The sequence below is a fragment of the Jaculus jaculus genome, chromosome 12 (assembly GCF_020740685.1).
Source record: "Jaculus jaculus isolate mJacJac1 chromosome 12, mJacJac1.mat.Y.cur, whole genome shotgun sequence".
NCBI lineage: Eukaryota > Metazoa > Chordata > Mammalia > Rodentia > Dipodidae > Jaculus > Jaculus jaculus.
This window is the reverse complement of record NC_059113.1, coordinates 64,076,145-64,092,715: the sequence shown is the minus strand read 5'-3', so window position 1 is coordinate 64,092,715 and position 16,571 is coordinate 64,076,145.

The window sequence follows — 16,571 nt, the reverse complement described above, 5'->3', positions numbered from 1 at the left end:
CATCTCATCTGTTTTACAAGCCATGTTGAATACTACTATGCCATTTAATGAACAGTTCTGAAAGAAAATCTCAGCCAGCTCATCCTAAAATGATCCTAAGGATGATCCAAGCCTGTCTACCTGGATTCCCTCGACCTCCAAAAAGACCAGTTTGCTGTGTGCTCACTTCTCATTAACTCCTTACTTTTACTCTTTCTCCCCAATGTTCTCTTTCAAGACAATCTTCCTATACTCTGGGGTCCATTAAAATAGTTCCCCTTTCTTGGAGAGACTCTCTAACTGCAACAAGTCCCCACTTTGTGTCCCGTATAGCAGGAAATAGTAAATGATCTGATGTCTTTGACCCAGTCCCCTAAAGCAGTTAGAGTGTCTTCTCATGAGAGGGAGAAATAAAAGGGGATTAGATCTACTTTTCCTACAACAAGGAGGATTATGCCAAGCCCTGGGAGAACAAATTCAAGGAATAAAGATTAGAGCTCAATTAGAATGTCATGCAGATTACCAATGGATCTACATCACTTCTAAAATTTACAATGCTAGTTATGAAGATTGGGTAAAGGTCAAAATACACTTGGAAGGAATTTGGCATCATGATAACATTTTGTTAGATTTGGTTAACTTACATTCAAAAATTCCAGCTATACAGAACAGTCATCTTGATTTTGATGCCTCTAAGGCTGCTAATGATTTACTTACGGCAATTAAGTCTGCATTGCCTGGTTGGGACTCTCTAAGTTCCTGGATAGGCAGCTTTGCAGCTGTGGGGGTTTGCCTTCTGCTTCTCTTATGCCTACTGCCTATTTTTTTTCAAATGTTCTAATGAAGTCTATTGTGAATGTTCATGCTGAGGTCTGAGCTATGCACTATAGAGCATGTCCTTGGCTCCTAATTCTCCCTGAATTTTGTCCAGCTGGTAGCCAGAGACAGGTAAGATCAGGGGAGGGAAAATCTAAAACAGAGGAACCTGCTGGGTCAGAAAACACTGAGGATGAGGTAATCTCCATTGTGATGGGCTAAGCAAACAGTGGTACTTTACAACTTTTAAAATGATAGGTTTCATCTTCTGTCCAAGATATCAACCACCTAGCTGCCCTGCAAAATACCTGGGAAATAAAGGCAAGACATTAAGGGTTTTGTGGGTCTTCTTGTCAGTGGGAGGGCACAGAGGGGGGAAAACAGGGAATTGCGGATCCCCTCTTGGGTGGGTATACCCCCCCTCCTCCAAACAGCCACCGCTGTGCTCCGATCACGTGCCTGTCAGGTCACTGCACAGTGCTCTGATTGTATGCCTCCTGGGCCCACCACCACTGTGCTTTGATTGTGCACCCTCCGCTGCAGGTGCCTCTGTGCTCCGATCACACGTTCAGCAGACCCAGTCCCACAGAAAGGGCCACACAAGCCCAAACTGAGTCTCTCACTAGCGGGAGCTCAGGCACCATCCCCTACCTGTCTGTCCCCAGCCATCCCCCACTCCTCTGTGGTGGGGGAGCACAGACTGTTTCTGGGTCCCAGTCTTCCCAGCCAGTTTGGGCAGCTTCAGGGCTTTGTATCTCAGTCCCCCTGAAAGCTCTAAGGCAGGCAGCTTTGGCAGCATTACCACTTCAGAATTCAGGCAATGTTGGTGCCCCTATCAGGCAGTAGATAGGCAGCTTTTGAGAGCGAAAGCCCAGGCTGCTTGGCAACTACCCCAGGCTGCCTCAGATTCCCATTCCACTAGAGCCTAGGCTGATCCACCCACCTACCTGCCCATACACTGTCATGGGTAGACCATAGCACAAAAGAAATACCATGAAAAATCAAATGCAAGAAAATCCAGGTAGACCACCCAGTCCTACAAGGAATGCATCTAACCAAAACATAGAAGAGTCGTTAGGATCAGAACATCAAATGGAAGCTATGAGCAAAGCAACCCTGATGAACATACTGTTAGAACTTGCAGGAAAGCAACAAAGGACCGATAATCATGTGGATGCTACCATCACTAAGCTAGAAAAAAATTGGTAATAGATTGTAAGAAGTTCAAAGAGAATTAAGAGATTTGAGGTAGAGTGAATAAAAAGACAACCTTAAAAATCAGCTGGCCACACTAAATGAAGACATAAAGAAATGCAAGGATGAATTCAAAGAATCATCAAGAAAATCAGAAAATGATGTGAAAAGGGAGCATGACACAGCAATGGAAATGATACATAGAAAAATAGTAGAAAATGCAAACTTAATTGAACAAGTCCAGAACTCTCTAGAGACTCTCAAAAATAGAGTCAGCAAAGCAGAGGATAGAAACTCTGATCTGGAAGACAAGATGGAAGAAACGGTTCAAGTGTTCTAAAATTTCAGAAACTTCAAAAGCTCCTGTGAACAGAACAAGAGGAAATTGTGGGATACACTTAAACGTCCTGATATCAGAATCATTGGAATACTAAAGAAGAAGAAATTCAGGCCAAAGGCATGGAGAACCTATTTAACAAAATAATTGAAGAAAACTTCTCCAGTCTCTTAAAAGAAAGGCCCATCAAGATACAAGAAGATAAAATCCAAACAGACTGGACCAAAGGAGAAACCCTCCAAGACACATTATCATTAAGACTCTAAACATGACACCAAAAAGAAAATCCTGAAAGCAACTAGGGACAAACAGCATACCACTTTCAAAGGAAACCCCATCAGAATTACTTCAGACTTCTCAATGGAAACTCTGAAAGCTAGAAGGGCCTGAAATGAAACCCTCCAAAGTCTAAGAACCTATGGCTTCCAACCCAAACTACTGTACCCAGCAAAAGGATCCCTCATAATAGATGGTGAAAGAAAAATTTTCCATGACAAAATTCAGCTTTACAATTATATGAACACAAAACCCAACCTACAGAGAGTATATCAGGAAATTCTCCACAGAGAAGAAACAAATAACCAAACTCAAATGCCTACAAGAAGCAGATCACAACAACCAAACCCAGAGTAGGCACAAAAAACTTCAAAGTCCATGAAAACACCAACACACATCTACCATCACAACATGGCATGGATCAAATCAAATCTCACAGTCATTACCCTAAATATTAATGGCATTACTTGACCCATCAAGAGACACAAGCTAACAGATGGATCAAAAAATTAGACCCCTCAATCTGCTGCCTTCAAGAAACCCACCTTACCACTAAAGACAGACACCTCCTCAGGGTGAAAGGGTGTAAAACAATATTCCAAGCAAATGGGAATAAGAAACAAGCAGGCGAAGCTATATTAATATCAGATAAAATAGACTTCAAACCAAAAATAATCAAAAAAGACAAAGAAGGCTACATCCTACTTATCAAGGAAACAATCCATCAAAAGGATATTACAATCATAAATCTGTATGCACCAAACACAGGTACACCACAGCTCATAAAACAAAACCTACTTGACAATAAAACAGAAATAACCACTAACACAATCATAGCTGGGGACTTCAATACACCATTATCAGTAACAGACAGATCATCCAAACAGAAGCTCGACAGGGAAGTTAGAGAGCTCAACAAAACCATAGATCACTTAGACCTAACAGACATCTACAGAACTTTCCATCCCAAATCCACAGACTACACGTTCTTCTCAGCAGCCCATGGAACATTGTCTAAAATAGACCACATACTGGGTCACAAAGACTGCTTCCACATATTTAGGAAAATTGACATAATTCCCTGCATGTTATCAGATCACAATGCTATATTGCTAGAAATCAACAACAAAAGACCCACCAAGAATCCCAATGGCACCTGGAAACTGAACAGCACACTATTAAACAATAAATGGATAGCGGATGAAATAAAAAGTGAAATTAAAAATTCCTGGAATTGAATGACAGTGAGAACACATCATACCAAAACTTATGGGACACAGTGAATGCAGTCCTCAGGGGAAAATTCATAGCACTCAATGCCTTCATAATAAAGACAGAAAGATCCCAAATCAATAAGCTAATCATCCACCTAAAGGCACTGGAAAAACAAGAAAAATCCAACCCAAAGAGATCCAGAAGGAGAGAAATAATTAAAATCAGAGCAGATATTAATGAATTGGAAACCAAGGAAACAATTAAGACAATTGACAAAACAAAAAGCTGGTTATTTGAAAAAATAAACAAAATTGACAAAGCCCTGGCCAATTTGATCAAACAAAAAAAGGAGAAGCTTCAAATTAACAAAATTCAAAATGAAAAAGGAGAGATCACAACAGATATAAATGAAATTGGGAGAATCATCAGGACTTATTTCAAAAACCTCTACTCCACAAAACTGGATAATGTGGAGGAGATGGATAAATTCCTGGATGCATACCATCTATCAAAGCTAAACTCAGAGCAGATTAATCACCTCAATGAAGCCATCACACTCACAGAGATTGAAAAAGTAATAAAAAACCTCCCCCAAAAGAAGCATCCAGGACCAGATGGCTTCTCAGCCAAATTCTATCAAACCTTCATGGAGGAACTGAAACCAATCTTCCTAAAACTGTGCCACACAATTGAAGAACAGGGAATGCTATCCAACTTGTTTTATGAAGCTAGTATCACCCTAATCCCCAAACCAGGCAGAGAAGCCACAAGAAAAGAAAACTACCGGCCTATTTCCCTAATGAACTTAGATGCAAAGATCCTGAACAAAATACTCGCAAAACGAATCCAACAACACATTGAAAGCATTATCCACCTTGACCAAGTGGGATTCATCCCAGGAACACAAGGGTGGTTCAACATAAGGAAATATGTCAATGTAATGCACCACATAAACAAGCTTAAACATAAAAACCACATGATCATTTCAATAGATGCAGAAAAGGCCTTTGACAAGATACAACATCACTTCATGATCAAAACATTGGAGAGAATTGGTATGGTTGGTTCATATCTTAACATAATAAAGGCAATACACAAAGCTCCAAAGGCCCAGATAAGACTTAATGGAGAGAGACTGGAGGAATTCCCATTAAGATCAGGAACAAGACAGGGATGTCCTCTCTCACCTCTGCTTTTCAATATAGTACTGGAAAGCCTAGCTCAGGCAATGAGACAGGAGAAGGAAATAAAAGGGATACAATTTGGAAAGGAAGAAGTGAAGTTAGCTGTATTCACTGATGACATGATTGTATATGTAAGAGACCTGAGAGACTCCATCTCAAAACTCCTGTAGGTGATTAACTCCTATAGCAAAGTAGCAGGATACAAAATCAATGCACAAATATCGGTAGCACTTCTATATGCAAATGACAAAGGCACAGAGAAAGAAATAAGAGACATAGTCCCATTTTCAATAGCAACAAAAAAATAAAATACCTTGGAATAACGTGAACCAAGGAAGTGAAATATCTATACAACGAAAACATAAAAACACTCACAAAAGAAATTGAGGAGGACTTGAGAAAATGGAAAGACCTCCCAGGATCCTGGATAGGCATAATTAACATTGTGAAGATGACAGTCTTACCAAAGGCAATATATAGATTTAACACAATTCCAATTAAAATCCCTACAGTGTTCTTCACAGAGATAGATAAGATGATCTCAAATTTCATATGGAAAGGCAGAAGGCCTCGCATATACAAACATATCCTCAGCAAAAGAAATACCTCTGGTGGCATAACCACACCTGATCTAAAGTTATATTACCAAGCCATAGTAATAAAAACAGCATGATACTGGCATAAAAACAGGAGTATAGACCAACAGAATAGACTTAAGGACCCGGACTTTGGGTCAAGCAACTATAGCTACTTGATATTTGACAAAAGCCTGAAAAACATAGGCTGGGAAAAAAAAACAGCATCTTCAACAAATGGTGCTGGAAAAACTGGATAACCACATGTAGAAAACTGAAACTTGATCCACACATTTCCCCATATACCACACTCAAATCCAAATGGATCAAAGACCTCAATATAAGACCAATAACTCAAATACTCCTGGAAGAAAATTTAGGAAGTACTTTCCATATACAGGAATGGAGAAAGACTTCCTGAACAAAACCCCAGTAGCTCACGATCTTAAACGGTCACTCAACCAATGGGATCACATGAAGCTGAAGAGTTTCTTTACAGACAAGCATACAATAAGCAAAGCCAATAGATTACCCACAGAATGGGAGAAAATATTTGCGGGTTATCCAACTGCTAGAGGCCTAATCTCTAGAATCTACAGAGAACTCAAAAGTCTAAACAGTAAGAAGTCAAATATGAGGGAAAGAGCTGAACAGGCAGTTCACAGAGGAAGAAGCACAAATGGCAGACACACACTTAAGAAAATGTTCATTATCCCTAATCATCAGGGAAATGCAAATTAAAGCAACTATGAGATTCCACCTTACCTCAATAAGGACAGCAAACATCATAAAATCAAATGAAAATAAATGCTGGTGAGGATGTGGAGAAGAAGAACACTCATCCACTGTTTGTGGGAATGTAGGATGGTACAACCACTTTGGAAAGCAATATGGAGACTCCTTAAAAAGCTGACTATAGAGATACCAACAGACCCAATTATTCCCTTACTGGGTATCTAACCTAAAACCTTCAAACCGCAGGCCAGAGAGATTTGCTCAACCATGTCTGTAGCGGCAAAATTCATAATAGCTAAGAGCTTTAATCAATCCAGATGTCCATCATTATAGGAATGGATAACTATGATGTGGTATATCTACACAATGGAATTCTATACAGCAGTAAGAAAAAAATGACACAAGAAATTTGAGGAAAAATGGTTGAGCCTAGAACAGGTCATTCTCACTGAACTTACCCAATCACAGAAAAAAAATCACCACATAGTCACACTCATCTATAGCACCTAACCTGAATCTTCCCAAGATACTTTACATACCCAGCAAGCATCTCATGGACTAGACCCTAGGATGGAGTGGGAGGGTGAGGAGGGCATCAAAGGGGTGGGAAACACTAATCTAGACCCAAATTGCAATGGTACCATAAAAATCTACGTCCTAAAAGACAGACCAAATGGCTAAACCTTCACCAGGCCTTTACAGGAAACACCTAAACCACAAAACACTGGAGAGGGTAGGATCAAGACTAACCTAAATCTTCTACATCCTCCCTTTCTCCTTCCCCCTCCTCCTCCCTAAGTCGTGTATATTAGTTATCTTTTTCCTCATTTTCTTAGTGGGCACTGACCTGTAACTCCCAGTACCAGCATGGGGCTATCATCCACAATGAGCTTTTGATCAGAGAAACCGACAAGGTTTCCTAAAAGAATGACAGATTTCTTTCAGAGTACTTGATGACCCACCGAAGGTTAGTGATAAGACCCCATGGCTGAAGACACCATATGCAGCTGACACATAAAATGGAACAGCATGGCTGGAGGCCAGGAGAGAGTCAGTCCCCAGACAGTCAGTGTGTCTAGTGCCAGAAGGTGCTATATGGTTGACTGGGGGAAATGACCAATATCTGTTCAAGTAACTCATGGTCTAACCTACTTAACAACAAATAACCTGTTGTTATGCCCACACAAGTGCAATAGTGGCATACAGCCATGGTGGGGAACCATCTGCTCTTGATTTGACTAACTGATCCCCTCAGTAGTGCGGGACCTATAGCTGGAGCTGGGAAACAAGTCAGAACCATATCCAAATATAAGCCCACTCTCCAATATCAAGCTACCATCAATCATGGGGTACAAGAGGGCCTACACCTATTAAACTCTGTATTCAAAATGTAAGGGTTATCTCATCTGTCCTGGCTCTAACTTACTCTCCGTTGGAGATTCTGCTTCTCTTTTTCAGATAGATACAGATCCTAAGGAGACTGCCACCCCATCATACCTCAAAAGGGCCCCAACTGAAACTAAGGAAAATTGGCAAAACAAGCAAAGGTGCTGTTTTCCTGATGAACCAGATACCAGAACAAGGGGGAAGGAGACTAACACAGAGAAAAATCAACTCCTACCAAATCAGAGAGCCAGAGCCTCAGAGGCCCCCAACACCTCATCACTGAAGCAGACCAAAAATGAACTCAACATAGCTCAGGGAAATTTTGCCGAAGAGAAGCCGGAAAGTATGTCAGAGCGACATGTTGGGTCATGATATGCAGAGACATTTATTGTACCAATAACTGTGGGCTAACTTCACAACGCACAACCCATATACATCAACAAGGAGGGACATTGGGGAGAGGGTAGGTCACAGATGAGCCTAATAATGGTACCAAACTACCTGTATTTGCTGAATAGAAAAGTAATTTTAAAAATTTAAAAACTTTAAAAAATAAAAAAATATTGTTAGGGCCAAATTTGGGACATAATACACAGGGACATTGCTTCTTCCCCATAACTGATGGCTATCCCCACAATGCACGACCCACATTCCCCAAGAAGGAGGATCCATTTTGAGTGGGGAGAATAGGGAGGAGGCTACCAAATGTACCAACATGGCTGTATGTACACTGTGCACATAATTAATAAAAAATGAGAAGTTGCATCATGAAAAATATGATTGGAGCCGGGCGTGGTGGCGCACGCCTTTAATCCCAGCACTCGGGAGGCAGAGGTAGGAGGATCGCCATGAGTTCAAGGCAACCCTGAGACTACAGAGTTAATTCCAGGTCAGCCTGGACCAGAGTGAGACCCTACCTCAAAAAAAAAAAAAATATATATATATATATATATATATATATATATATGATTGGTTTATCTAAACAGGTGTTCGGAGGCTGGAGGCCAGAGGCCCCCTGCAGTGGAGTGTTTCTGAAATGCCCTTGAAATGGAGATTCCTCAGAAACTTTAGGGGGAAAAGCAATAATTAAGCAAGCAAAATTTACAGAAGCAAAAGGTCAGCACATTAGCCGGCTAGTTCTCTATCTAAGTCAGACCTGGGCTTTTCTTTTTTTCTTTTTTTTTCTTTTCTTTTTTTTTTAACTTAAAATGGTTATATTTGGCCTCTCAAAGTTAAAAAAAAAAAAGAAAAAAAAAAAAACTTTGAAAGTCTTATAGACACTGGTGCAGATGCCAAATATTTCCAGTAAAGATTGGCCTGCATCTTGGCCTCTTGCCACTTCCATGATGCATCTCAAAGAAATTGGACAGGCCCTTACAAAGTTATTCAATGAGAGTATGAGGATGGCAGTCGAGGCACCGTTCAACCTTATGTGGTCACAGGCTTTCCCATTAATCTCTGAGGCCGAGACATCCTCTCTCAAATGAAACTCATTATGTGCAGCCCTAATGAGTTGGTAGCTTACCAAATGCTTAATCAAGGCTTCCGCCCTGGACAAGGATTGGGCAGACATTCTCAGGGAGCAAAGGAGCCGATCTCAGTTACTATAAAGACTGATCATGCTGGAATAGGCTACAAAAATTTATCCTAATGGCTGTTGACATGTCTGTACCCCATGCAGATATGATATCCTGGAAAACAACAAAACCTGTGTGGGTTGATCAATGGCCCTTAACTTCTGAAATATTAGCTGCAGCCATGATGTTAGTGCAGGAACAACTTGCTGCAGGCCATATTGAACCTACCACCTCTCCTTGGAATACTCCTATCTTTGTTACAAAGAAAAAGTCTGGAAAATTGAGATTGCTCCAGAACCTTAGAGAAATTAATAAGGCCATGGTACCTATGGGAGCCCTACAACCAGGCCTCCCCACTCCAGTAGCAATTCCTGCAGGATATTGTAAAATCATTATTGACCTAAAGGATTGCTTTTTATAATTCCCTTGCACCCTGAGGATCATCAAATTTTGCATTTAGTTTACCTGTGGTAAATTTTAGAGTCCCTATGCCAAGATTCCAATGGAAAGTCTTGCCCCAAGGGATGGCTAACAGCCCTACACTGTGTCAAAAATTTGTGGCCCAAGTTATAGATCGATTTAGACATAGATGGCCTTCCTTGTATATCATTCATTATATGGATGACATTCTCTTGGCTGGACCTGACCCCACTGAGCTCCTTACTTGCTCTCAAGAGCTTTCTAGGGCCCTTACCAGAGCTGGTCTTCAGATAGCTTCTGACAAAATTCAATTAAAACCCCCTTACTTATTCTTAGGCTTTAAACTTTTTCATAACAAAATTCTTTCACAAAAAATTCAAGTTAAAACTAATCATCTAAAAACTTTAAATGATTTTCAAATACTCATAGGAGATATCAATTGGCTCAGGTCTTATCTCAAGCTAACTACTGGAGAGCTTAAACCCTTGTTTGACATCCTCAAAGGAGACCCAGACCCTGCCTCCGGCTGCTCATTAACAATCCCCACCCTACGGTGAAGATAGTGGAGGCCGCAATTCTGAGCCAAAGGGTCACCTTCATCTCTTATGAGGAACCTCTTCTCCTGGTCATTTGTGCCACTGACTTTACACCCACTGGGGTGTTCTGGCAGGAGGAGCCCCTCTTCTGGGTCCATTTACCCACCTTGCCACCCAAAGTCCTTACCCCTTACACCTCATGGGTGGCAGAATTAATAAAAATTGGGTGTGACCAAACAAGAAAAATATTTGGTAAGGACCCTGATAAAATAATTCTACCCTATTCCACTACCCAAATCCAGTGGTTAATACAGAATGATGATGACTGGGCAATATCTTGCACCTCTTTTCAGAAATCCCTTGATATTCATTACCCTGCTAACAAGCTTCTCCACTTTCTGAGAATTCAACCATTTGGTTTTCCTATATTGACCTCTCCCCGACCCCTTCCCCATTTTCCCCTAGTTTTCATTGATGGCTTCTCTAATGGGATGGCAGCCTTCATTGTAGACAATCAAACCACTTCCCTACAATCCCCATTCCACTCTGCTAAATTGGTTGAGCTTTTTGCTGTTTTACAGGTTTTTCAACAACTTCTAAATACTTCCTTTAATCTGTATACTGATAGTGCTTATATTGCTCAATCCATCCCCCTTTTAGAAAATGTGCTATACATAAAACCCACTACAAACGCCACCCCTCTGTTTTTCTCCATCCCGCAATGCATACATTCTAGGCAACACCCTTTTTATATAGGCCATATTCGTGCTCTTCCTGGACTCCCTGGGCCTCTAGCCACAGGCAGTGTCATGACTGATAGAGCCACCCAGTTTGCCTTCCTTGTTGAGCTCAATCCTATGGCCCAGGCCAAAGCAGCTCACTCTGTACATCACCTTAACACTCAAATCTTGCATCTCTTTTTTAAAATCACTAAGGAACAAGCCCACCAGATAGTCAAAGAATGCACAAACTGTGTAACCCTCCTACCTATCCCCCACTTAGGCATAAACCCTAGAGGTCTAATTCCCAATGAGATCTGGCAAATGGATGTAATACATGTTCCCTCATTTGGTAATCTTAAGTACCTCCATGTTACTGTGGACACCTTTACTGGATTCATATTTGCCAGCCTCCATGCTGGAGAAGCTTCAAAAAATGTGATTGCTCATGTAGTCAATTGCCTTGGTGTCATGGGAAAGCCCCAAATTATTAAAAGTGATAATGGTCCTGGATATACTGGGAAAAAAAATCCAAGATTTCTGTTGTCAACTACAAATCAAACACATTATAGGCATACCATACAATCCCCAGGGTCAAGGAATTGTTGAGAGAGCCCATCAAACTATTAAATGTACCCTCCAAAAATTAAAAATGGGGGACTTATACCCCATAAAAGGCTTTCCAAGAAATATCCTTCATCATGCCTTGTTTGTCCTAAACTTTTTGACCCTTGACACTCAGGGAAATTCAGCTGCTGATCGCTTTTGGCACACAAATACAAAAAATACCTTTGCCAAAGCCATGTGGAAAGATCCTTTAACCTTAAAATGGAATGGCCCAGACCCAGTACTCATTTGGAGCCAAGGATCAGTATGCTTGTTTGACACTAAAGAAAATGCTGCGAGATGGCTACCAGAGAGACTTGTAAAACAAGCTGATGATCTTCCAATGACACCTCACATATCCAGGGAAAAAACACTTCCCCGAGAAAATCTCCTTTTTTCCCTGACAGGGCAAAGCTGGAAGGACCTCAGGATGACTCTGACCTGGAGGACACAGCTAACCTACTGGAGAAGCCAACTCCCATTCACACTGTGTTTGGCATCATTGAACTGTCCCTGGAGGATACAGGCTCATCTGGCCATCAAGGACACATAGTTCTCTATTGGGCCCTCTGTGTCTGTGCTGTGCTTGTGTGTCTATGTGTTGCGCTCGCTTTAACCCTGCAAACGCTTCTTCCTAGACATATACAACACAATGATGTCTCACTAGTTTTATTAAACAACAGATTGACAGTGCCATTTCCAAGCCAATCCAAATCCACTATCATCGATTGGACCTGATTGATCAGGGCTTCAATGTGCCAGGTGACTCCCCTCCTTTAGGACCTGCATGCAATTCAGACCGATGCATATCAGCTCATAATAAAGTGAGTATGATATGGGCACCAACATGGGTAAGAGGCAAAGCACCACAAGGGAAGTTCCCTTTATTTTTTTTTAATTATTTTTTTTTTGTTGTTTATTTATTTGAGAGCGACAGACAGAGAGAAAGAGAGAGAGAGAGAGAGAAAGAAAGAATGGGCATGCCAGGGCTTCCAGCCGCTGCAAACAACTCCAGACGCATGCGCCCCCTTGTGCATCTGGCTAACGCGGGTCCTGGGGAATGGAGCCTCGAACTGGGGTCCTTAGGCTTCACAGGCAAGCACTTAACCACTTAGCCATCTCTCCAGTCCGGGAAGGTCCCTTTATGACCACTTCTGAATTCCCTGAGATAAAAACCTGACTTGCATGGAGGTTAGTACCACACCTATTATAATCACATAGGCCCTGCCTCCCCTCCCCAAAAGGTACCAAAGGCCAAGATTGTGGGATGGAGAAAATGACAGCCCACAGGAGGAGTCAGGTCAATACTCCCCCAGTTGGTTAAAGCCCACCACTGAATAGCGGGCCTCCCCCTCTTTTGTATAAAATAAGGGAGGAGATGTTGGGAGCCATAAAGCAAAAGCCTCTCCATTTTGCTTGGGCCTGTTTTTAAGTGACTCATTTATCAGAAAGCTGGTCCATCCAGCTTTCTGTTAGGTACTTTTGGAATGTCAGTCAGCAGACTGTTTGCAGAATCTTATCTTTTGCCAGTTTACTGATTAGGCTGTCAAGCCGTTAAGGCAAGATTAGACAAACACCCGCTTACATCTCCTCTAGGTTCCCTAAGATTAGACAAACACCCGGTTACATCTCCTCTAGGTTCCCTAACAATCCCACAGCCCTAAATCACATCAGGCAGCTTACTGCCCCCTTTTTTCTTCCCCTATATAACCACTGTGCAAAAAATAAAAATTGGAAGACCTTGATCAGACTCCAGACTTGGTCTCCTTCTTTGTGTCTCTTCTCTCTCATCCAGATTAATTTCCCCTCAGGTCCTTGTTTAACTCCCCACTGGCTGGGGCAAGAGCAGGCCTCCAGTCCCATTAGAGGGCAGTTGGTTTCCACCATGACAGACATGCCACTATTGCACCTGTTGGCTCATTTGGTCTGGCTGGCAAAATATAAGGCTTGCAGTGTCCACTGTTAATTATCTTCACTGGTGATTTTTCTCTCTCCTGTTGAACTGCATGAAGAATGGCTTCTTCCAGCTTTCTGTCAGCTGGTCTACATGAAGGAGGTTATCAGCTCAGTTCCAGCAGAATTTCTCAGTGGCCTTATAGCCCAAGTAGGTGGAGTCTTCAGCAATAGGGTCTTACCATCTATTCCTGGTGGGAAACCAAGGGCCTTGGCGATGGCTTATAATGTTTTGGGGGCATCAGGGACCTCCCTGGCCAACAAATCATGGGAAGGTATCCCAAACCTGCATTTGTGAATACATTTCTATTCTTTCCCCTAGGATGCAAGCTTCATATTAACTACTTGTCTAAACTGAGATCTCAGTTTACACATAACTGCTGCCAATATTAGTAATGTCACACTCACCCTCCACCTTGCCTCAGGCTCCAACTTCCATAGCTTTGCATCTAGGGAACAACAGAGAAGAAGTAGTTGGGGACCTTTGGGGTAAATTTCTAGGGCATTTGGAAAGCCAAAATCAACTGTGGCTTTCTGCTGTTGCTATGATACAGGTGGATTCTGTTTAGAGTCCCTGGACTGGAAGCTATAGACAGGGACCATTGTGCTCTGGTTGCCATGGAGAGAAAGAAACCAGAAATGTTGCCTCAATACCATTGGTGCCAGTGTGCCAGGTGGCCAGGGCTGCCTGAGTGCTAAGGGGACTTCATCATATCATGCCTCAAGTTCACATTCAATTGTGTGCCATAGATTTGAGGGTTCTGCATCACAAAAGTCAGGAAAGGGAGAAGAGAGTATGCTCAAACCTTCTACAACCTAGAAACAAAATATTTAGAGGAAACATTGTTTTTAAAAAGAATTTGCTCATATTCATTCTCAAAGAAAGGTTTACTCCATCTTGAAATGTTTGACTTTGGGCAATTAACATCTGTTAGTTCAGTATTTGTCAAAATACAGGTCCCAAGCCATCTGTAGAGTCAGGAGGTCTGGAGTGGAACCAAGGGGTACTTGCAATTTCCTCTACATCTCTCAAGTCATTTCTAAGCACACTGGAGTGGAAAAGGCCCTTCCAACTTGAATCAAGCTCTGTGACTTTACAATCACCTTTGTGATTTTCCACATCAAATCCAGACTTATCTCTAAATACACAATATAATCAGATGATGGAAAAAAATCAGACACATATGACAGAGGAACTAAAAGCATAAACATTGAACTTATGGGTCATGGATTCCAGATGTGAATACAAAATAGCAAATGTCAGAAATTTATCATGAAGGAAAAATCTAAACTGGATTCCAAACCCACAAGAGCAAGGCAGGTCCCTGAAGCTACAGGGATAAATTTTCAAACTGTGCTGTGCAGTGCTCACTGAGGGTCCCCCCACCTGCCCCACTTAGGGCAGCAGTACTTTCTCCTTTGATCTTAAGCTGCCTGGTGTGAGCAGAGAGGTCACCTTTCTTAATGTGTTTCATTCACACAAAAAGGCAGAAAGGTTAAGAGGAGTCTGTTTGAAGTTCATTTCCACTGGTTCTCACTTGAGTGTCATTATGCAAGTTATTTAACATCTCTCAATTTCAATAATCTACCAAATGAATATGGAAATAGAACCTACCACAGACAGATGCCAAGAAATTCAGTAACAGAAGTCACAATGTTAAAACAGTATTCATGTTTCATGTTTGGTGATCTTCCCAAGGATCAAGATAATCCACAGAGCTGGGAAAAACCTGACATCTCGACTCCAACTATAGGGCTCATCTGAAGACAGAATCAATTGAGGAGAATCAACATCACTATTTACAGCACCACTTAAACTTTCTCAGCTTCTGCCATCCCATCTCATCAGCTCTGTGGGAATTCATTGTTTGCTTATTTGTTTGTTTTTTCAAGGTAGGGTCTCACTAGCCCATGTTGACCACCTGGAATTCACTATGTACTCTCAGGCTGGCCTCAAAGTCATATGATCCTTCAACCTCAGCCTCCCAAGTGCTGATATTAAAGGCATGTACCACTCCTGACCTGAGAATCATTAATTTTTTTGTGGCAAGCCCAACAAACTGGCCTTTTTTTTTGAAAGGTGTGTATTTATTTTTGCCATTTTTCTTGTTTTGTTGTTCTTCTGGTTTTACCATTGCTTTCTCATATTTGAATATGGTTTGTTTTTTCCAGGTTCCTTATATATGTGTTTTTCTTTCTCTTCAGCATGGAGGATCCTTTCAAGTATTTTCTGTAGAGCTGATTTTGTCTTCAAATATTCATTTAGCCTGGTTTTGTTGTGGAATGTCCTTATTTCTCCATGTATCTGAATGGACAGCTTTGTAGGATAAAGTAACCTTAGTTGGAAGTTGTTATCTTTCAGAACTTGGAATATATCATTCCAAGCCATTCTGAATTTGAAAGCTTGAGTTGAATAATATGCTGTGATCCTGATGAGCTTGCCTTTGTATGTGACTTGATTTTTCTAACTGCTTTCAATGTATTTTCTTTGGTTTGTATGTTTGATAGGTTAATTATAATATGGTAAGGAGTGGCTATTTCCAGGTTTTGTCTTTTTGATGTCCTAAAGGCTTCCTGTATCTACATGAGCATCTCTTTCCCGGATTGGGGGAAGTTTTTTTTCTATGATTTTGTTAAAAATGCCTACTATGCCTTTGGAGTGAAATTCTTCTCCTTCTACTATTCCCTGAATTCTTATATTTGATCTTTTCATAGTGTCCTGAATATCTTGAAATTCCCATTCATACTTTCCTGTTAGCTTGTCTTTCTCATTGTTGGACTGTATTAGATCTGCCACCTGGTCTTCTAGTTTAGATATTCTGTCCTCTCCTTCATCCATTCTACTGATGAGATTTTCTAGGTTTTTTTTTTTTTTTTTTTAATTTCATTGACTGTATTCTTCATTGCTAGTGTTTCTCAGTGGTTTTTCTTTATTATTTCTATTTCCTTATTTATATCTTGTATTGACCTTCTCATTCCATTAAATTGGTTTCCTGTGTCTTCTTTGATTCCTTTGATTTCTTCTTTCATTCCTTTGATTTCCTCCATGATTTTTTTGAACAT